This window comes from Erpetoichthys calabaricus, chromosome 10 (assembly GCF_900747795.2).
Source record: "Erpetoichthys calabaricus chromosome 10, fErpCal1.3, whole genome shotgun sequence".
NCBI lineage: Eukaryota > Metazoa > Chordata > Cladistia > Polypteriformes > Polypteridae > Erpetoichthys > Erpetoichthys calabaricus.
In genome coordinates, this window is record NC_041403.2 from 47147015 (window position 1) to 47171706 (window position 24692).

The 24692-nt window shown below is 36.2% G+C and overlaps 1 protein-coding gene across 2 annotated transcripts in view; it reads right to left on the reverse strand.

The window, feature by feature from the left end:
* The window catches only part of LOC114658970 (phospholipid phosphatase-related protein type 5-like), a 403832-nt gene extending 381066 nt beyond the window's left edge, over positions 1-22766 (reverse strand). Inside the window, exon 1 of one of the 2 annotated variants that reach the window (XM_051933202.1) lies at positions 22526-22766. The gene's annotated coding sequence lies outside the window, so the exon portion shown is untranslated. The remainder of the gene's footprint in view (positions 1-22525) is intronic. The other variant, XM_051933203.1, reaches the window with a different exon arrangement.
* Between the last annotated feature and the right edge of the window lie 1926 nt (positions 22767-24692).

Sequence of the window (24692 nt, forward strand, 5' to 3'; positions counted from 1 at the left end):
GGCCAATTCAGATTTGCCAGTCAACGTAACTGTATGTCTTTGGACTGTGAGAGGCTCTCCATTACCACATGCAAATTGCATAAAAAGGTTAAACATGCAGGTTACTGATCTTCACTGTTGTAATTGTGAAATGAAATATACTCTTTAAAATTCCACTGAGCTTATTCACAGAATATGTTATCAAGAACATTATTATTTTCATTTTGTGAATAACATTGAAATATTTATATACATAAAGCCATCGTGTTTTACACCTCCCAGTATTAGAAGACCTGGGAGCACATTGGAAACTACTGAAAAAAGGACTGAGAACTTCAGACACCTCAGATCCTGTTTTGTTTCCATTGTTTTAAAAGATCAACAGTACACTGTAAATGATGTGCCACAGAGGGATAAGTGAGCGTTCAATCTGCAGGACCGCTCCTTCTATTCATATATTTATATAGGAATATAAATTGATTATAAGTATGAACAGCTCAAAGCTACACCAGACACATCAGTCTTGCAAAAGAAGACCCTTGCTCTGTTAACTGAGATTGGACTTCATGTAATTGACTTGCTCACAAGGCATTTGTGTGGTAAGAAATGTTGTGCGCTGTTAAATAGAGAAATGACAGAATCCACTCTGCTTAAATTAAGAATATTAGATAAAGGAATCCTGTATTTCTGGACTTAAAAAGTCTATTTAATAACTTTGTGTCCTTGCAGTCCAAGCCTCAGAATCAGTTCCACTCAAGCTGGCTACTGTAGATGTCACTGTCAGTGCTACTCTTCTGAATAGTTTTATTAGATGTTCAAGGCAGATTTTTGGTAGTCCGCTCTTTGTTTAGAGTAACAGGATCCCATTTATCCGAAAAGGAAGTGTTTTGTTATACTTATCAGAACTCACAAGATTGTCTCTTTTGGTTAAATGGTCAAGGACTCTTAGCATGGGTTGGACTGCCAGCTCTCTAGCGTTCTAAGGGAATAATGCTGGCTTCCTCTCAGATCACAATAAACTCTGGTTTTTTAGGCCTAGTACTTGTGACATCTGTCTGGGATGCTTTAAAGTTACCACTCTGATGCCAACTTTGCTCTTGCCAGGTTCCTGCTATCTGGACAGTCAGCAAAATCTAAGTGACATCATGTTAGTTGTTCTCAAGTTAATCTTTAAAATAAGATGGAAGAATGTGTTCTTTTACCCAAGGACATGGCAATTACTCTAGACCCTGACCTAAAATTCTCAAATGTTTATCAATTGTCTCCTTTGGGAAAGCTTAGATGTATGCAACAACCTAAATGGCTTAAAATGTGATGATGAAAACATAGATGAAAAATGCCCATTTTCTGGACTATAGTGATGTACTATGAATTCCTTTTCTCTCAGCACTGCAGAAAAAACATCAAGAACTAAGTGCAAGCTTACACTGACAATGATCCACAATATGTTACTGTTTCATTTTTCTTCTTACTATGTACAATATAATATTCAACTGGCACTAGAATCACAGCTTTCATAATGATTATTATTTCCCAAAGGAGAACTGTCTCTTGTTCATCTGCAATTCTTACACATACATCAGATGAAAACATTTTTGCACCATTACTTCATTTCATGCTGGACTGACTCAGACATTCTTTGGGTATTTTGAAGAGGTGGTATATTTCATATATACAATATGCAATCTTTCTAAAGTTATTCCTAAACTTATGCACTCAAATCTTCCTCATGGAGAACTAGAACAAAAGCCAGGAACATTCATTTTATGACATCTCTACTATGAACATTCAGAGATATTAATTGACCTGAAACAAATCTATGGGATGTACTTCACCAACTATATAACAACTGAAAGCTATACTTGATTTGTAACAAGTTGAGTGACTTATTAATTTATGCATGGATTATTTAAATAAACATACAAGTGTTGTTTGTTATCCTTTTAGATTTGTATGTTCAATTTTGCAATAATATTTATTATTTCCATTATTTCCTTATTTTCATCATTATCTTAGTGATATTGTGCCGCCATTTCATTAGCCTTTTTGCTATCCATGCAGATATTTTCCGATGTTTTCCAAGCAGTTGCGGGTCATATTGTTTAATTGTTGTTAGGATGGTAGCTACCATGGGACTGGCATTGATATAATGTGTGACATCATTGTGCAGCAATTATTTAAGATGGCCTCAGCTTTTGGATTTAATTTGTATATGTTTATTTTTGGATATGGCTTGCTGAAAATTTAGTTTGGTTTGACTTTCATTTTAACAGTTTACAAATTAGTCTAGACAGATAGAGACTTTCCCAACCTTCCCTCACCATCTACTATTGAAATTAAACTTTCTAGATGTGATGAAGATATAAATTGTATGTCTGTATTTCCATATAACTTTACAAACTGTACCAGGGGTTCCCAAACTCAGTCCTGGGGACCCACTGTGGCTGCAGGTTTTTGTTCCAACCAGCTTTTGTTTTTAACTGGACTCCTGGGCTAATTAAATGAACTGTTATTTCTCAAGTTCTGTGTTTTGGGAACAATATAGAAATTAGAAAACTAAGTTTGGTAAATTGTTTTTATTAAAATTTACTAAGCAGTGATATGTGGAATAATGCATTTTTTTTCTTTTAAACAATTTTTTCTAATTGTTTAATTAATGTATTATTTACTAAGCTAAAGTAGTTGTAGCCTTTCATGATTCAGTTTTGTTTGCCTAGGTGTCTGCTCTGCTCATTTTTAATTGTCATTATTAAGATACAATGAAAGGAGAAAACTGTACAGAGAAAGGGCAATATATAATGAAATCCACAAAAGACAGTTAAACATTTAAAGCTACTGTGTTTTTCTGAATCTAGAATCAGAGGAGAGAAAACAAAATACCAGCTAATTAAATGAGATCAGTGTTATCAGTTGCTGTCATTGATTATAAATCTGGCCGGAACAAAAACCTGCAGCCACAGTGGGCCCCTAGGACCGACTTTGAGAACCCCTGAACTATACCTTTGTTTAGATTATCTGATACATTGTTAGATCCTTTCATAATAATAATAATATACACCCCCTCCTCATTATGTGCAAAATGTTTCTAACTCAACTCAGAACTGCATTTTGTACGCATTTCTCTCACCTGAGATTATCCAAAATGTGTCAGAGAAATGATCCCTCTTCTGTCAGATTTCATCAGGCTTCTGCTACAGTAGGTCACCTATTTTTAGAAATGTATGAAATGTCAATCTTTGCTTGAGATTTTGAGATCACAATAATGCCCAATCCTTTTACAATTCTCCGTGGGGTAACACCTGATGGGACTTTACTACTTAATAAAGTTTTTTTTGTAATGATGAGTGTAATGATGAGTTACACTACACTACTAGTATTATATTAGAAGAAACCTGATCCATCCACCATTACACGAGGAAAAATACAATTTCCTACTTTACTTAAAAGTAGAAAAAAGTTAAATTCACATTAAGAAGAACATTTTAACATGTTTTATAATCTTACAGAAAACATAAAGCGTGTTTACTTCTTATTAAATCCTTTTCTTTTCCTGGGGCTTCACATATAAATGGTGTGCACGCACAAAAATGCTGCATACACCCGTTTCCATGCTCACACAGTGATGTATAAAAACCAAACCTGGTGTAATGCCAAGTACATTTTAACGGCAGCAAGTTTCTACTTAGTTTTGCAAAAGGTGGCACCCACCATCAAAGCATTGCTACTGTTTCTGTGTGGTTTCCTCATCTTTTTCATAGTCCCATCCATAACGCTCACTTTGTCAAATACACCAAAATTAATTGCATATCATTAACAAATTTTAACCACATGATTGTAATCAGTTTGTAACAGTATAACGGTGCACGGAATGGCCAAACTATTCCAACCACCATGGCTGCTTTAGCGTTGTTAGAAGACATTGCAAATGGAAGAATTAATAGAAAGTGTGTATTTAGAGATTATACTGATGTCTTGTCCCATGATGATGACCAACTTCTTATTTGATTTAGATTTCCAAGAGCTGTCCTCTTCAAGCTGTGTGCTGAACTGGGGCCAGCTTTACAAAGGCAGACTTTGAGGAATTGTGCTCTACCTACTCCTTTGCAAGTTCTGTAACAGGAAATTTTCAGCATGAACTCGCTGGCCAGTTGGGTACTTCTCTGTCATCTCTGAGTCACACCATGCTAGCTGTATGGTATGGTATTATCCACTTGTCATCAAGATATATAAGATTTCCTTACACTGTGATTGAACAGACAAATATCAAACAACTACAATGTCCGGTTTTTGCATGCACATTGCTATAAAGCAGTGTTTCCCAAACTCGGTCCTGGTGAACCCCTGTGGCTGCAGGTTTTTTGTTCCAACCGGATTCCTAATCATTGACAACACCTGATAACACTGATCTCATTTAATTAGCTGGGTTTTTTTTTTCTTTTATTTCGACATTCAGAAAAGCACAGCAGCATGATTTTTACATTTATAAGACATTTAGAAATATTTCTGTTTTTGCTATAGATATAAATGCTTAACTCTCTTTTGTTGATTTCATTATACTTTGCCCTTTCTCTGTGCAGTTTTTCCCTCTTCATTGTATCTTAATAATGACAATTTAAAATGAGCAGATCAGACACCCAGGCAAACAACACTGAATAATCAAAGGCTGCAACTTCTTTAGAGTCAGACCCACTAATTAGTAAATAATGGATCAATTAAACAATTAGAACTCCTAGAAAAGTAGAATGAAAATCAAGATGAAAATACTGTTAAAAAGAAAAAAAAATACATTATTCCTATATAACTGCTTGGTACATTTTAATACTTTTTTTTTTTTAGCAAACTTAGTTTTCTAATTTCTATATTGTTCCCTAAACACAGAACTTGGGAAATATCAGTTCACTTAATTAGCCCAGGAGTTCAATTAAAAACAGAAGCTTGATGGAACAAAAACCTGCAGCCACAGGGGTTCACCAGGACCGAGTTTGGGAAACACTGCTATAAAGGCACCTTCAGAGAATTAATTTGGTTATGTAAATAGAAGGCATTTCCACTCTATTAATGAACAAATTATCTGTGATGTAAAAATGCATCTCATTAATGTTGTGGTGAGATATATAAGTGTCTCACCAATTACTGCAGCAGCTTGTTGCTCAAATGGTGTCAGCCCCGGAATTCCACCATTTCCTCCAGTGGTTTTGACTCTCAGACAGTGGGCTGCGAATCGCCTTTTCAGGTTGACTTTGATATCTGACCACTTCTTTTTTTATTCCGGGCACAGGGCGGCTTTCTGAACTTGAACTTTTTAGTGCCTCCACCACACTGTGCCAGTTACCTTTTGTTGCTCATACCACTGCTTAGGCCACCAAATAGTACATTTTTCCTTGCTTCAGCTTTACTAAATAGGACCTCCATTTCACATTCACTGAAATTGTTCTTTTTTACGTGTGCTTTTGACATTGTGTTTTAATAAAACACTGAAAGGAAGGAGTTATTTAAACTGATTTGCATATTCAAATAGGTGAAGTTCTGGGAGGAGTTGGGATCTGGCTGTAGGCTAGTGTATGTGCATTAAAATTCACATTGATTGGGGTTTATAAAGGGAAAGTGCGTAGGACTTTGCTTACGCACAGTTCTATGCATCTGAATTTTTTTGTGCGTATGCACATTTCTAGTTTTGTCTGTACATCATGTTTAAGTGTAAATTCTATGCAAGGCGTTATACCTGAGGCCCCTGGTCTCTAGACAGATGTGAGTTATCTGATCTTAGTAATTTGTAGTACTATATTTTTTATTTATCTGTAATGTACATTTGAATGAAACTTTAAAGTCAGTAAAATAATTTAAAAAAATAAACATTTGTTTGTCTTTGATTTAATTCCACTTGCCAGATCCAGTCTTTTGCAGCTGACTTGTATTCCCTGTCACACTCTGTTGATGCACTTTGTTTCAAATGTCACACACTTATTTCAAGTACTCTTGCATTTTAAGGATGTGCGGCTGCTATGATAAAGCCATCTTTCTTGATGTTTAGAATGACTTTAATTCATGTGCTTTATCACACTAAAATGCTGAATACAAATTGTGTATGTGATATTCTGTAATTCAACCACACATGCTCCTTTCTGCTTGTTTGCCAATATTTATTTGATATATTGTTAGCAACTTGTTTGCTGATGCTTTTGTTATTCAATGCAAATGAATAAGTGTACACCCTTGAACAAAAACAAAACCTACTATAAGATCTGTGGTAATATTCTCAGTGTAGTATTCTGTTTATAAAAACAACTGAGAAAACCTTAGCATAGTTCATTTGTGTAAAGATAAATTAAGTTCTATACAAGAAATAAATGTCTGCTGTCAGACTTATCTCAGAACTACACTGACTTTCATTAAGATAAAGTAGATTTCAAAATTGTAAATAAATGCCATTCCCAGACTGATGAAAACTGTCTTACACACTTTAAGTGTTGCAAGAAAATATATACTGTATACTGTACATAAACACTCAGGGAGCACGTTTTCAGGTTAATCTGCTCATTCATGCAAATAGTCTGTTGCGATAAACAGTCATGTGGGAGCAACAAAATATACAGAATATATACAAGGCAGACATTGTCAAATAATGGTTTTTATTTGACAAAACAGAATGCACAAAACACATGATTTAAGAGACTTTGACTGTAGTACGTATGATAGCTGTTGCCAGACTTAGTGGTTCTAGGATTTCAGAAACTGCTGCCCTTTGGGGATCTTCACATAATGTGGGCTATACAGTTTACAGAGGATGGAGAAATGAACATAAATCTGTTTTGAGGCTGAAAATGTTGCTGAGAGAGGTGAGAGGGGAGCTACAAACCAAAAGAAATGTGTAAAATACCGAAATTATAGCTCACAATGGTGTACAGAACGACATCTCTGAGCACAAAAAGCTTGAACACATACTGGTTGCATATAGGTTGCTACAGCAGCAGCAGCAGCATACCATGCCAGGTTCCTGTTCTTTTAACTAAGAAAAGAAAAATGAGGATAGTACCCTGGACACATGATCGACAAAACAGGATGAATTAACATAAAATAAATACTGACTGAATCTTGGTTTCTGCTGTAACACACAAGTGGCAAAATGAATGCCAGAATTTGGCATTAAGAAGCATCAATCCAGGGATCCATTCTGCCTTGAGTCAATGGGACAAGCTAGTGGTGTTCGTCTAATGTTATAGGGAATGTTTTCTTGGCACACATTAGGCCTCTTGAAAGCAGCAAGGCATCATTTGTCTGCCCCAGCACATCTCAACCTTGCTCTCAAGCATGCATATCCTATTTTGACAATGGTCTACAATTTTTCATATGGATCTTGTGATCAGGATAATATGCCATGTCACAAGGCATAGGCAGGAGTCAGGACCAGTGGAAACATATTATCTGCAATGATGAATTACGCTTCACTATCTAGCAGTCTGATGGACAAATTTGGGTTTGGACACTACCTAATAGTGAATATTGTGGAAACAATTGACTTACTCTTGTATATATATTTTTGAAGTGATATTATTTAGATTTTTTTAAATGAAATATCAAAATTACATAGAATATCAAAATCATGTTTAACTAGAGTCTTCTATTTTTACAGCATTAGATGAATATACATGCATTAAGCACTTTAATAATAATAATAATAATAATTCTTTACATTTATATAGCGCTTTTCTCACTACTCAAAGCACTCTCCACACAGGGAGGACCCAGGAAGCAAACCCACAATCTCCATACTGCAAAGCAGCAGCACTACTGCTGCGCCACCTTTGAGGATCGACAATTTATACCATTTACATCTAGTATATTAAAATCTATTATTTAAAAAAATAACACAGAGACTCATGCCAGCTGAGTAACTGTAATAAACAGCACAGGTCCAGAAAATAGATGTAAGGAACCATGAATCATGACAGTATTTAAAAGGACTAAAAAGGTAACTAAATCCGCTCAAAAATAAAAAAAAAAGTTAAAACCCAAACTAGAAAAAATAAAAAGACAAACATCCATACATCCACTGCCAAATCTATTTAATAAAATGAGTGTCACACAGGAGCCAGAGCATATTATGGTACCCATGGGTACAGGCCTGGAATTAAACATAGACAGGGCGCCATTCCATTTCAGGGTGCACTAACACACAAACCCACATTCACTCATACATTCACAAATCAGAGTCACCTGTTAAACTCAAATGCACTTATTTGAATATAGAAGGAAAACTGGCAGTACCAGCAGAGAATCCCTCCGTCATGCTACCTATATACAAATATATGAATTACATATGTTAATATAAAATGGCTTGAGCAATTCATTTAAAACTGGTAAGTTTTAAGCCTATCTTATGTTTAAGTCAAAAATTTTAAATCTTCTTCAGGTAGAATAAAATGGAAAATGCAGAATTAAAGCATTGCCGTTAAAACAGGGTAGCATGCATTTAAAAATTAGTATATGTATATTCCAAGTCATGGAAAATCTTAAGGCAAGAGACAGATACAAATTCTGCTCAGAACACTAATCCTACTGTATTTACAGTAGTACACTATAACCAACTGGACTGTCACCTGGTTAATGAGGGGAAAATAAAGCGTATAAGTAAGTTGAGAATGATCAGCATGGGATGAGGTCATTACTGAAGTCCCTCAGGGATCTCCATTACAAAGGAATAGTCTTTACATGATGCTACACCCTTCCCTATTCCTGCCTGCTTCACATGCATTTTGCAACTTAATGTTTGTAAAAAAAGTATGCACAAAACAAAAAAGTGGCTTCCTTAGTGTCAAATGGGTTTTACTTGGTAACCTTTAAAAACTGTGCAGTGCTTATATCAGGTCTTTTAGTTATCTAATCTAGACAAATAATTTAAATACCTTTACTTAAATGGATGGAATCGTATACTGAAGAAGACTGCATAAATAAATTAAAAAGTCTGAGATGATATTTGAAACGGTTAAATACTAGGAAAAGTAATTCAATGCCGTTATGTGAAAAGTACTAAACACAGGCGAAAAAATAATTGAAAATCAAGTAATTACAAGACAATAGACTCGTATTAACAAAAGTGCATTCAGAAAGGATGTAAATATCATTATTTCACATCCTTCAGTACAGGCATTCCATAACTGAAGGGACATAAAAACTGAAAGATGTAAAATAAAAAATGTGCAATATTAACCCAGAGATGTTTGGCTCAAACAGTGTTACTCTTCTGAGACAATAGTTGCAATATTGTGCAATGCTGAATTACAGATATAGTATAAATAATGTTCACTTAGGGAACTGCAGTCAGATAAACTCCAATACTGTCACATCTCAAGCCTGTTTACTAATAAAATTGACTTTGTGGGACTCTCATCAGTGTCTGTGTGAAATCCACAAAGGCCATGATTAAGTGAATTAGATTTCACAAGAAAAATGCTTTCAAAAGAGAAAACAAGAAGCACTTATTTACAAAATTATAGTTTGGTCTACAGCAAATGTCTATATCCAGCGTGAATGTAGAGTGCCCAATTTATTTTAAAATAACTCTACAAAACACTAAGACAATCGAAACATTTTAGAAACCATACACTGTAAGTTAGATGAGCTATGTAATCCTATAACTTACATAAACTTTATGTGTTTACTTGTTTTGTTTATATAGTGTGACACGTGAGTCACTGTCCTGCACCCAACTTTATTCCAATCAAAACAGGAACAGTCAGGGCTTTTAATAAGATGGGGGCTACCAATTCAATACACAAATACACAGCAAATGAGCAGGGACAGGGACAGGTTAGTGACCGGGTTATAATGTTCCCCACATCACCCATTAAGAGACTGACATTTTACGCAGGTAAGCTGTGTATTTGCAGTTGCCTCGGTGGTGCTGTGAACCTGCGGTTAGCTCTGCCCTTGACAGATGTGTCAATCTAATTTCAGTGTGCAGCACTGTTAGGAGGGTCTCAAAAGAGCTCAAAAATCTCACACATGGTCAAATATGAATTACTACAAATTGCGGAAATATGACATGTTGGCTATACAGTGTTGTCTTTCCATCCACTTTCTTAACTTGCTCTCACTTTTACAGGTTTTACATTGGAGCCAGATGCAAAAGAACACAGATGGAAGCAGATGGCATTGAGGAGACATCAGTCCACTGAACTGTAGACGCAGGCACAATCACACTAGACTAATAAGACTTGCCAATCAATCTAATGGCATTTCTTTGAATTGTGCGGGAGAACCTCCAGAAAAAGCCCCCAGGAAGAAGGTCTGAGCAGGCATCCACTATCTAAGCCAAAAATAAAATAAGTTCAACCACAAACCAGCCAAAAATAAAACTGGAGCCCAATCACAGCTATCTGCTGTGAATTTTGAATTGCTAATCGGACTGACAAGTATGTCTTTGGAGATGTGGGACGTAATCCAGTGTGCCCGGAAGAAAACACAAAGGCACTGAGAGAATATAAAAACTCCACACAGATAACAAACAGGCACTACTGTAGATCTTTAAGGCAGCAGTACTACACCCCAATCCATCCATTTAAATAATAATTTCTAATTTTATTTTCCTAAGTGAAAGAGTATTCATAGTAAAACTCCACACCCAAAATAATACTATACAAACAATAGTGCTTTTATTAAACAGAATAATCACAATGGAGGGGAGATTAGATGGAGAATTCAAAGTACAAACAAACAAGAGGTAAACAAAACCATGTTGTCACTTTTGGTCTACCTACAGTAAATAGATCTTGAATCTCTGCCTATCTGGTGACGTGGTCGGCCCACTTACTCATATAAAAGTACCAACACAAATAACTCTATTTCTTACTTTGTACCTCTTTCTCATATACTTCCATTTGAAGCTGGTCTTTGGTCCCCCAGCCAGTTGAGCCTTAGCCTCAACTTATCTCCCAACTCTAGATTCAATTTGTCTATAACCTTCTGGTGAGGGTGCCATACACATACTCAAGGTGAAGTTAGGCTGACATCCCTAAAGCAGCCTCTGGTCTCCTTGAATATTTGCTGTCATGAAATTATGGTTCTTCCCATTATTTTCTAACATTTCTCTGAGCTTCCATTATATTTTATTTAATATTATAATGTGCATTTTGTATTATTTTAAGATATTACTTTAATGTTGTTTGTTGTTGACATCCTGGTCACTGTATGTGAATCATGTCATTTAGCATATGAAGCCATGACCACAACACTATTTAAGATAGCAGCACTCAGTTCCCGGTATCCTTGCCTTGGAATAATTATCAAAAACTGTGTTATATTATGTTTCTTTTCTGGTTGGAGACTGAAAGCTCATAATTTGACTATAATATCTAGATTGTACTTTGGTTTTTGGTTGTAAGTTTTTTGCTGTTCCTACAAATAATTTAGGCTTGGCCTTATAAGAATGTTTTTTTTTTTTCCAATACATCTTTTCTTTCCCAGTTTACCAATTTTTGCCTTCTGGACTTGCCATCTTTCCATTTTGGTGGTAATACTTGGGCTTTCCGTTGCCCTTAAACATCCTGTGTTACTTGTGTGTGAATTGCACATTTCCTTAGACTTGCAGTGCTTTACTTGAATGAGCAACAGCTCCAGCTCCACTAGTTGTTAGATAACGTTTGGTTTCTTTCTAACCTTTTCAAACTAACATTCAGCAATATTCAGCTTTTTCACCTTTTTCTGTGATGGGGAGTCTGCCAATTGCCTTTCCAGGAGCCCCTGAATACACAAAAGTCATTCTGCAACCTAAGCAGTAGGCTTCCACACTGACCTGTACAGGACCTCCCTGCTGCAAAATATTCAAATTATAATAATAAGCATATGCAGAAGTTTACACATTTTAATACATACAGTGGTGTGAAAAACTATTTGCCCCCTTCCTGATTTCTTATTCTTTTGCATGTTTGTCACACAAAATGTTTCTGATCATCAAACACATTTAACCATTAGTCAAATATAACACAAGTAAACACAAAATGCAGTTTTTAAATGATGGTGTTTATTATTTAGGGAGAAAAAAAATCCAAACCTACATGGCCCAGTGTGAAAAAGTAATTGCCCCCTGAACCTAATAACTGGTTGGGCCACCCTTAGCAGCAATAACTGCAATCAAGCGTTTGCGATAACTTGCAATGAGTCTTTTACAGCGCTCTGGAGGAATTTTGGCCCACTCATCTTTGCAAAATTGTTGTAATTCAGCTTTATTTGAGGGTTTTCTAGCATGAACCGCCTTTTTAAGGTCATGCCATAGCATCTCAATTGGATTCAGGTCAGGACTTTGACTAGGCCACTCCAAAGTCTTCATTTTATTTTTCTTCAGCCATTCAGAAGTGGATTTGCTGGTGTGTTTTGGGTCATTGTCCTGTTGCAGCACCCAAGATCGCTTCAGCTTGAGTTGACGAACAGATGGCCGGACATTCTCCTTCAGGATTTTTTGGTAGACAGTAGAATTCATGGTTCCATCTATCACAGCAAGCCTTCCGGGTCCTGAAGCAGCAAAACAACCCCAGACCATCACACTACCACCACCATATTTTACTGTTGGTATGATGTTCTTTTTCTGAAATGCTGTGTTCCTTTTACGCCAGATGTAACGGGACATTTGCCTTCCAAAAAGTTCAACTTTTGACTCATCAGTCCACAAGGTATTTTCCCAAAAGTCTTGGCAATCATTGAGATGTTTCTTAGCAAAATTGAGATGAGCCCTAATGTTCTTTTTGCTTAACAGTGGTTTGCGTCTTGGAAATCTGCCATGCAGGCCGTTTTTGCCCAGTCTCTTTCTTATGGTGGAGTCGTGAACACTGACCTTAATTGAGGCAAGTGAGGCCTGCAGTTCTTTAGACGTTGTCCTGGGGTCTTTTGTGACCTCTCGGATGAGTCGTCTCTGCGCTCTTGGGGTAATTTTGGTCGGCCGGCCACTCCTGGGAAGGTTCACCACTGTTCCATGTTTTTGCCATTTGTGGATAATGGCTCTCACTGTGGTTCGCTGGAGTCCCAAAGCTTTAGAAATGGCTTTATAACCTTTACCAGACTGATAGATCTCAATTACTTCTGTTCTCATTTGTTCCTGAATTTCTTTGGATCTTGGCATGATGTCTAGCTTTTGAGGTGCTTTTGGTCTACTTCTCTGTGTCAGGCAGCTCCTATTTAAGTGATTTCTTGATTGAAACAGGTGTGGCAGTAATCAGGCGTGGGGGTGGCTACGGAAATTGAACTCAGGTGTGATACACCACAGTTAGGTTATTTTTTAACAAGGGGGCAATTACTTTTTCACACAGGGCCATGTAGGTTTGGATTTTTTTTCTCCCTAAATAATAAAAACCATCATTTAAAAACTGCATTTTGTGTTTACTTGTGTTATATTTGACTAATGGTTAAATGTGTTTGATGATCAGAAACATTTTGTGTGACAAACATGCAAAAGAATAAGAAATCAGGAAGGGGGCAAATAGTTTTTCACACCACTGTATCTGCATAGTGCAGATAAAACTTCATCAGAGTAGTAGGATGAAATTGCTTATCCAGCTGCTCTCTTCTAGATGGCAAAATCATTCCTTAAAGGTCACAGACATTAACTAGAAGGAAAATAGCACATACTGTACACATAATTCTCATTCTGCCATTAAGACTGCCTGCTACTATTAAATCAGTGCTAAGTGCTAACTATAATGATGAATGCTTTTCTCTGTTACTTATGAAATAAACATCCATATGTTCCAGTTTCATTTCTCAACTGAGTCATATTTTATTACTTTGCCTTTTTAATATCCATGGATTGTGGCATTTTTGGCAAGAACATTCTGGTGGGTCACATGAGCCTGGGAGTGAGATGTTGTTTGAAGTACAGAGACAACCTGAGAAGCTGGCCAGAGGGTAAGGGTATGGGTGTGTATGTGTGTCTGTATGTCTCTGCTTGTGTGAATGATAGAGATGACTAATGATCAAACAAAAGAACAGTGAAACTTACGAGACCCCTTTCTTTGCTTAAATTCATTAGCCTGGATAGTGGAGTCTGGTAATCTCAAGAAGGCTCCTGGCCTGAATCAGAGTTGGAGAAAGTGAACGCAGACAGTGTTGCCTCTAACCAGAGGTGAGTGCTATGAGAAGAAGACAGATGCATAAATGGGCAGGCAGTGGACACAGCAGAGAACAGATCTTCGAAGGAGCTGTGGAAGACTAGAGTGATGAAAACAGTGACAGATTGCAGCAGAGCCGGAAGACATTCTTCAGTAGACCTCACATGAGGGTGGGAGAGACTCTGTGTTTCACAATGTATTAGGTCACTTATGCCAGTCATAATAAAATCCCAGCCGAATAATGCAATATAAAAATCACACAAAATAAACATCTATCAACATATTGTCATACAGTTTAAAAACTCTCAACATCAATACCAGAAGCAGAAACGCAAATGAATATTAATACATTTTCAACTTTTGTCCAATGAGCAAAGTGCTAAATCCTATTGTCCATAAGTAATTGACGTTCTCCACAGAGACAACTACTACAAAACAAAAGGACATACAAGTTCACACGCCCTTTCAACTGCGTCAAAAAAAGTAAATTAAAGAGTCAAAAGAGCTTTAGCCTTCAAGTTTCAAGGAAGAACTAAAAGGTTCAGGCTGTACGTGCACACACCTGAGTAAAGACCTTCCGAGAACCCTGCAAGGGACTACGCAAGCAACCTGGAAACAGGCTAGCAGTGTCAGACAAAAAGAAAAAAATTCACAAACTTATTATTTGGTTATTCTAAAATACCCAGTTCAGGTTAACTGGACCTAATAATAACAGCACTGCAACTGTTAAACATTGCATAGATAACTACTGCTCCGTGTCTTTTTTGTCCTTTGCACTGACTCCAGAAGTAAGATTAGATTAGATTAGATTAGGTTAGATTAGATTAGATTAGATTAGATTAGATTAGATTAGATTAGATTAGATTAGATTAGATTAGATTAGATTAGATAACCTTTACTGTTCCCATGGGAAAATTCAAATGCATACAACAGTAGAAAATAAAAAACAAAGACTCACATGACAAATAATACAGCCAATCAAACAATAAGTAAAGAAATAAATAAAAATAAACTAAACAAGTACATCGGATGGAAGCATTGAATTACCTGACAGCAGTGGGCAGAAGAGACCCCCCAGATGGGCTTCTTAGCACAAAGTGAGTGTGAGTGCCTCCTCATATTTTCGGTTATACATCTTATCCTTAAAAAAACATTTATTTATTTGGCTGATGTTTTTATCCAAAGTGACTTACAACCATCTCAGATACAATTGTTGAAGTGACTTACTCAGGGTCACACACTGCCGGTGATGGGATCTGAACCCATAACCTCAGGCTTTAAAGTCCAAAGCCTTACCCACCACGTCAAACTGCCTGCAAAAAGTAGCAAACAACAGAAAACAATAACAAAGACAAACAAAAATGGAGCTGCTGCTACAGGCCAGCTTGTGGCTGCACCGGACATCTATATGTGAATTGCACACTGTGTGATGGCTGCATAGTTATCAACTAGTTGCTTGGGAAGAAAAGGACGATAAGAACTGGATAAAGCCCAGTCACAGGCCTAAGTAGGGAACAACTATACTGGCAATCTGAGTGCACCTCCCCATACAAATTTAGAAAACGAGTCACCTGCATGTGTAGTGGGTGCTCCAGATATAATATACTGTATTTGTAGGCAACATGGCATAAGAGAGAGAGAGAGAGAGAGAGAGAGAGAGACAGAGAGAGAGAGAGAGAGGGAGAGAAACAGAGGATGTGTACCCAAGAAACATTGAAGAACATTAAGAGGAAATCCACCAAGACTCTAAGGGCCAGGCAACTGTATGTGAGCTAAGGGTGCTGGTCTCTGTATTTAGGAAGTGAATAAAGGCAGCAAGGGTTCACAAAAGGTCACAAGACCTCCTTCACCTAAGACAAGTGCCAGTATTGGTTTGCTAATTAGAGAAGATGAAGCCAGGCTATACATCAGTGGAGAAGTCAGGCCGGATCAAACTTTTCCATTTACCTGCTAGAGGAAAGCACATAGTTGCTGTTCCAGAAGAGTGGGTTTGCACTGTAACTTTAAGGTCATGATCATCGAATAAGGTGCCTGATAGACTCGGCTCCTTTAAGGATCACTGAGGCCTTAGTGGTTCGTGGTGCCCCAGAAGCCAAAAAAGGTCCACTCCCTGTCCACACAACCTGACTTGCACTGGCTCAAGACCAATATAGGCAGATCCAGAGATTTGTTTATTCTGTTCTTTCCTACCTTGTATTCTTCCTTATTTATTCTGACCTTAAGTGTTGCTTCTGCAACAGGTGTGGCATTTTTTTGCTTTCCACCCTCTCCCACCATAACCTATCATCTATGGGGGAGGAGCGAAAGCTTCAGATTCATCAAAAATTTCAATCTCAAGTTTTCGACACATCTCGACGTTTTAGGGTCCCCTAATACCGAAAACATTGATTTCTCAATGATAGGTGTGTGTCTATCCGTGTGTGTGTGTGTGTCTGTCTGTGTTTGTGTGTCACAGTTTCTTGAGGACAGTCTTGAGCTAAAACGGCTGGACGGAAAAGTTTTTGAGCCAAATCATGCAAGTGTAAGAAGCACTCTAGAAGAGCCATCAAATATCATAATTCTGCAATTAATTATGAATTCTTCTTGTCAATTGCTATCGCAATGACCTATTTTATGATCAGAAAGATCAGCATCAGAGTGGTAAATAATTACTGAAATGTTTAGAATAGTTAGGGTAACTTGGTTATTAGGGCACAAAGCCTTCTGACGCTCACATCCAAATTTTGTTAAATGGCTTGAGACTCCTAGTCATTATTCTGGGTGTGAAGAAACACTATAAGGTCACTCTCTCCTGTTACAACAGTATAAAGAACAGCATGTCATACAGGCCAAAAACACCGCTCAGATGGAAACACTTCCTCATTTTGTGACATAAATACTTATTTTCATCCAGACAGAATACTACAATCTGAAACCGAAATGACAATCTATACACATAAACATACCATATATTATTTGATCTTATTCTCCAATCTGTTCAATCCCAAATAGGTTTGTTGGGGACTGGACCATATCATGACAGCATAGGATGAAAAAAAGGACTGATGCCAGCCCCTCGCTGGGCCCTTAGTTAACATGAGCAACTGAATGAAAACTAGTATTAAAAAAGTAAACAACTTAACTCTTAAAAAGAACTTTGAATAGAGGTTAGCATTATCCAATACCAGGACAAGTGGAACCTAAATTTACCATCAGTAATATATAAAAAAATCAGTTTCAGGAGACTTTTATGTATACACCTATACTCACTCACAATGAACAGATTTTCTACCCGCTGTGCCCAAATGCCATCCAAACTAAAAACTCAGTTTCACCCATTTCCTCAAGCTACTTTCTTCAGTAAAGAATCATAAGGTTCTGACACCCGTTCCAGCAGTAACAAGCCCAAGTCTGTAACCTTCACTTTAAAGATTTGCTAGTCCACTCACACACACACACAACCACATTTACTCACATCATGTCAATTTAGTGTCAACCCTCAGTCTAACAGTATGTTCATTGACAAGGGGTAAAACTCACAGAAACAAGGGAAGAACAAGAAAATTTCACAGAGTGGCCAAGGCACCATAGCTGGGAACCAAAGTGGGCATTAGAAGTTGTAAGATTTACTACAATGCCATACCAATTAAAATGCCATATATACACTCTAGCAATTTCCTGTTCCAAAATGAAAAAATAAGTCAATATAGTGTGGAATTATTAATGTTATTCACTTCTTCCTCAGCCTGCTTGACATTGTAAGCCTTTAAGACTCCTCCGTGTGTTTATCTGAGTCCTGTTATATTTTGACTAACTTTTTATCTAGCAATAATACACTTGGTTAACTAATAAAAAAAAGACTGGCGGTATCACTGATGATTAACCTGTCATGAGTTAATATTAAGTTTGTAAATTTAAAACTAAATATGTTTTTGAGATGCAGAAAGGAATTACAAAAGATTTCAAACATTTTTGGTATTACTTCTGTTGTGTGTGTTTTAATTTCTTTTAATAATGTGAGCTGGCACCTAATAAAAATTATAATATGATACAAAAATTATAAAGCCCTATGTCTCCAGTTTGGGTACTGACTCATAAGAACAGCAGTCATATTGGACAGTCTCCCTGTTACATTATGCTGCCTATTTATTACTCAGAATAACACTTTGCCACTGGTTTCCATGGGAAAGTCTTGACCTAAATATTGTCTTCTGATTTATTTGTTCCATACTCTAAAATGCTTTGCCATTTTTGCATGTCCTGAGGCGTACTGTAATATTAATGTTAATTTGATAAATAGAATTTGCTTTCAGAATTCAAAAGACGTATACAATTTTTTATTGTCTTAAATATATGAAAAACAAAACACTTGCTACTTTAATGCCTCGTCCATTTCTTTTTTGTTTTCTTATCCGGGAGGGGCTCAGAGTAGAGCCGCTGCTCCTCCGCATCGAGAGGAGTCAGATGAGGTGGCTCGGGCATCTGATCAGGATGCCTCCTGGACGCCTCCCTGGTGAGGTGTTCCGGGCACGTCTAACCGGAAGGAGGCCCCGGGGAAGACCCAGGACACGTTGGAGGGACTATGTCTCTCGACTGGCCTGGGAACGCCTTGGGATTCTCCCGGAAGAGCTAGAAGAAGTGGCCGGGGAGAGGGAAGTCTGGGCATCTCTGCTCAAGCTGCTGCCCCCGCGACCCAACCTCGGATAAGCGGGAGACAATGGATGGATGGATGGATGGATGGATATTTTATGGACCTTGTGCTTTGGGTATTTGTCATTTCAAAGTTGCCTCCTTACTTTTAGTTCAGTTTTTTGATGTTGTCATTTCAAATACATGCTTTCAGATCAAAACACTGTTTTGTTTTTAATAAATCTTAATAATTTATGTCACCTGCGATTACCTGCTTTAAGCATGCAATGAATAAAAAAAATTATAAAATATTAATTTGGTATTTAAGAAAATAATTCAATTACAGCTTGACTTGGCTTCTATTCCCATGGACTTCTTAACTAAAATTCACATTCCTCAGTCTTTAAACAGATCATCCATAGCAACCATGACTGAACTTATAACTCATTCAACATTGCTATTAAAAGAGAGGAACGATGGTGTCTGCATGAAAGTAAAGGCATGGCACAGAAACAGGCTAAAGACCATGTCCATTGTGAATCTGACAGCAATAAATTTACAGTTTACTAAAGGAAGCCAATAAATAAATAGTATCTGTCAAATTAAATTAGCTCTGAACTTAATTATGCAGTGAGGTCATAATGGTGGAAGAGTTTTTGGATTTAGTGTCTAGGAGGAGCTTGTGCACTGTCTTTGTAACTGTTTGGTTCTTCTCCGGGTATTTCTGTGTTCTCCCACATGCAGATTTGTTTGATTGGCCCAATGTGAGTTGTGGTTGAGTAAGGGAGTGCGTTGTATGGTGGAATGGCACCCTGTCCATGGCAGATTCTTATATTATGTCCATTGCAGCTGGGATAAGATCAAGACCCAACTACCACACAGTATTATCTTAAATGTGGCAAATTGAAGTCTATGACAAGAATAGTTTAACTTGTTACATGAGCAAAATCCAGGTACTTGTCTTTGAGCAACCCTAACTAAATATGAAATACGGCTAAGTAATTACAACAATATAGGTTTGTTATGTGATACATTAAAATGTAATTTACTTCTAAATCATAAATAAAGGAGATTATGAATGTATTATTAATTCAGTCATTTTAATTATAAAACAAGTATAGACCATCTTTACCCCAGGGGCGTCACAGTGGCTACAACCTTTCATTTCAAACAAGTCCATAATCAGAAGTATATTGTTGTTGATGCAATATGCCATGAAATTGTGAATTAGTTCCCCTCTAACCTCAATTTTTTTTCTTTTTTTAAAACCTTCTATTTTTTATTACTGACAAAGTTATTATGTAGTGAATACAAAGGACTATTGGTGCCAAGAAAACAATTTTGCCATTTCATCTAGCTAGATACAGTATATCAGCACTCTCAGTAATGTGGAGATGGTAAAGTTCTGTAATAGTCAGCTCTTCTACCTTATGCTTACAGCTGTGTGTCTACATAGGCTTCTCATTATGCCCAGAGTTCCAGAAGTTCAGTATGAATTCAGTTTGAATTTACCATATATGAGTAAGTGGGGGAGTGTGTGGGGCTCTAGATGGACCTCTCTGTGATTGTGCATTGGGTGGCAGCAATATGGTGTGTTAATTTCTCCCTATTTTTGCTGAGACAGAATCTGCACCCTGATAGCCCAACAAAGAAATATTGCATGTGTGGAACAATTGCTGATTTCTCAGATTTCTAACAGAGCATTGCAGCATGTGATTCAGAAAAGTTCAATAAAGAGCAGAAAATGATCTTAGATTAGGAAATGAGTTAGAAAGGAATAAATACAATTGTTATTCCAGATTTTCAGAAATCACTATCATAAAGGAAATCTCTATAAAAAATAAGTATTAATATAAATTACTTTGTGTCCCCTAAAATGCATAGTACAAGTAATAAGAAATCTGCTTTGATTTTTTTTTGTTAAATTTGGTTAATAATACTGTTTTGTCAATCTTCTAATTATAAAATACACTTCACAAACTTTAAGTGAATGTTTAATGGGTTATGACCTGTTCTACAGAGATCAACATAAACTTGTGGAAGCATAAGGTCTAAGATTATTTCAATAGGCTGACATTAATATCCATGCTTGCTTCTCAGTCAAGAGTGCTTTTCTTTTCATGAAAACGTGTTTTTTAACTCTTTTGTATGTGGGATCCAGTGGTCATGGCTATATAAAAATACTTTACTTAGGCTAAAACATATAGCCAGTGAGATCAAAATAAAGTTGAATGGTAGCAATAAATTATATTTTATATGGAAAGTTTCTAATATAGAGTTATGAAATAAACATATTTTTATAGCTGGAGTACAGTAACACTAAGTGGGTTGATAATAGAAACTTAAATGTCAACTTCTTAATTTCAAATGCCATGTCATAGCCACTAGGCCATGCTGCTTTAAAGACAATAAACACATGTAGTCTGAACAACAAATAGCAGGGTTTTTTTCTTTAAATTTATATAATTATCTGATTTGTTTTCACACTACAAAGAAATATGATATAAATCAAATATTTATTAACATTGGGTCCTAGACATTCTCTTTCATTAAAAACGTTTTCAAAAAGAGCTGTACCGTCAACATATATTACACATATATTTAAATATCATTTGCATTTAACATATTAATTGTACCAAACATGAATGTATGAAATATGAGTGTATAGAGAAAACTCCCAAAATACAGACAAAACTGTCACTCTTTACTAGGGGCAGACAAAACTAGCTTGGAGGAAAATTGTGCAAGGTTAAATAAATCTGATAAAGTTGTAAAATGTCGAGGAAGTCAACAGCATAAGTATTATATAACATACTATGCAAGAGAAGTGTAACAATGGTCCAGCTTATTTTCATTAATATTTCATAAATAATAAGTAGATAAATTAGCGATAGATAGATAGATAGATAGATAGATAGATAGATAGATAGATAGATAGATAGATAGATAGATAGATAGATAGATAGATAGATAGATAGATAGATCAGTTAAAGTATAATGAAATACTTTAATGATGAAAAAAATGGCGTTTCATTTCTTGGCAATTGTGATACAAGTACAAATTACAAATTAATGATATTCAAATAAAAAATGCCTTCCAGGAAGTTTCTGTTACTTAAGTACTTTTGGCCTATTTTTAAATTAATACAAATGAAAGAAATCACCAGAAACATTAATTCACATAATTATTGCTTTCCTTCTCAGTATGGCCAGTAAACAGCAGACAGATAAACGTAAAAAGTTTCTGTTACGCATATATTTCTCTAACACAGACAAATCAGCCTTGTTTTAGGCTACCCTTTAGCATAAAAACTAATTAAGACACATTTATTTGGTTTCCAGATGCAAAAGATTTATGGACTAAATGTCGTTAATACTATGTACAGTACTCTTGGAATGTAACAATTGTTTAATACAAAACACATACACTAGTATACTGCATATACTACTGTGTGAACAATAAGATGGTCAAATACATAATTTCAGTCAAATATCCTTGTATTACTAATTATATATCCATATGACTTTATTTATCAAACAGCCCTGTTTCTGTTTACTTGTTTTAAGTCTCCTCGTAACTGCTTCACTGGCAACGCATGGGCCGAGCTGCAGTTTCATGCCCATGCGGTGTTTCGTCCTCGTTACCACACTCCTAAAAGCCTTCGTCTTGACGCAGTGCTGCCTTTTCTCTTTACACCAGGCACATGTTCAATAGTGACTACAATGGGACAATCATCGAAGATCAGTGGGTAGATCTAATACGCGAACACGATTCGATTAAAAAACAAAAAGCAAGCAAATGAAAAAGATTGGAAGCCGCAGAGAATTAAAAACAGCCCTACCTTGGACAGCGCCTGCAGTTTGTATTCGGAGCCGCAGAAATTGGCACAAAGCAGTCAGAAGCCTAACTTGTTTTGTTTTTCTTTGTTTCCTCGTTGGTAGACTGTTTATTAGTGTACGTCTTGTTATCAAAGTGAGGCTGCGCTGCACGCTTGTTTAACGAATTGAACAAGACTTTCTAACCCTCCCATGTCATCCAAAACCAGCCTTTTCCCTCTTTAATTTAATTAATAGCTCGAAAGCATGCAGACGCGCTGGCTGTTTCGCGCATGCGCCGTTTAGCTTTTCGCACCAAGTTGAGCGATGACAGCGGAATAGTTCCAGTGTCCTCGATATCGACTTACAAGTTTGTCCCTCAAGAAAAGCCCAGTGCCAGATGCATTCACTGCGCATTGTATGTTTTTAGTACCTCACTTTGAACTAATAAGATATTTTAAAATCTGGTAATCGTTAGAGTTCTCCTTGATTTATATTTAAAAGAGTGTGAGCAGGGCTTCAAGCACTTAACCAGTGAAATATATCTCAGTATTTACTTTTTAAGTATTCAGTAGTGTAAAAGGTTGAGTGATGGCTGTGCCGCACAGAATTATATGAACGTTATACTTTATAAATGGTAACAAAAAAGGAAGAGATGAAGAAACGGGCAAGACTGATTGCTTCATTCATTTGACAAACTGCTATTACAAATAAATAAAAATAAAACTCAACAATACTTCCCTTTGTTTCAAGTGAAATTTACTAAAAGTCTCCTTTAAATCTGTAAACATGTAGAAACATTCATCTAAAAAGTCATAATAAAATACATTGCTTACAAAATTAACTGGGGAGCATCTTTTGTAACTCAACGTGCACTCATATCCTTAACGTTAGCAACTTTAAAGCAAACCGTCTGGCTTCATCGCGTTATTCTTTGCGTGTGCCTCCTGGTAACGCAATAGTCATCTGCACGGTTGAGTGTCCTAATTATTCCATTAATATTTCATGAATAGACAGCTTAAATGCTAAAAGAAAACATGTCGTTTTAGGTGGCCCTCCAAAAATACACAGGAATGTTCCTAATTAAACTGCTAAACATGGATAGAAAGGAAACATTTAATGGTGCTTTCATTACTGAAAATCAATATTTCATAGATATTGAAGATACATTGAAGTATGTTATGAAATTAAAGTATAAAGATTAAATGAAAAAGTATGTTATGAAATTAAAGCATAAAGATTAAATACTAACCCTAATGTAACTATCCTTCCATATTAACAGTATCATGTTACCGATTAAAATATATTCAAAAAATTAATCTTCCAACCTGTAAGCAAAAATATACATCAATGTAAACATGCTCCTTTGTAACTAGCACTGTTACTGAGTACTGTTACTTTAAGCACTTTTTTTTTTTAAATAAAGTAGCCGTTTAAACTTCGTAACGCATACTATATACAAACTAACAGTGCTAGCGGGGCTATCTTGGGGTTCAAAGCAGTATACATATTTTATAGATGAAAGTCAGAAATGCAGTTTTCTCTGTGTTTGTTAGGAGGCCCCCAGTAGTCACAGGGCCCAAGCATTCATATTGCTTGCTTCTGCCAAGAAGCAGCACTGATGGTTCCATTGTGAATATGTTTAGTTACTTAGATTAAATAAAGTATGTCGTTAATTCATATTTTATTATTCCCCTTGACTTTTTGATTCATGTATAATATCATTAATACACTATGACATACACACCTATGGTTGTAAAATAAAATGAAAACACTTACAGTTGATTATGAAATCTGATCACATATACACAATGTCCTATAGGAGATTATCAATTGATACAGTAAACATTTCTGCCCACCAGTAAAGTGTGCACCAAGTTGTCATTACCTAATTTTTTTCAATTTCCAGAACATATCAAGTCATAAGCTTTCAATAAAGGTCAAGATCAAGGTTCTAGCCCCGTTAAATAGCCAGTAATTACACAACTAACAGACAAACATTATAGATTGTAGCTATTCATATGATCAGTTGATGATATGATATCATATATTTTGTGAATAATTCATTATATATGTTGTCTTTAGATCACCCAAATTTAAATACCTTATTATACTTTTAGCAGATTTACCTGGTATGTAACCAAGCACCTATGAACACAAACCAAGAAAACATATTAAGTTCTGGAAAATAAA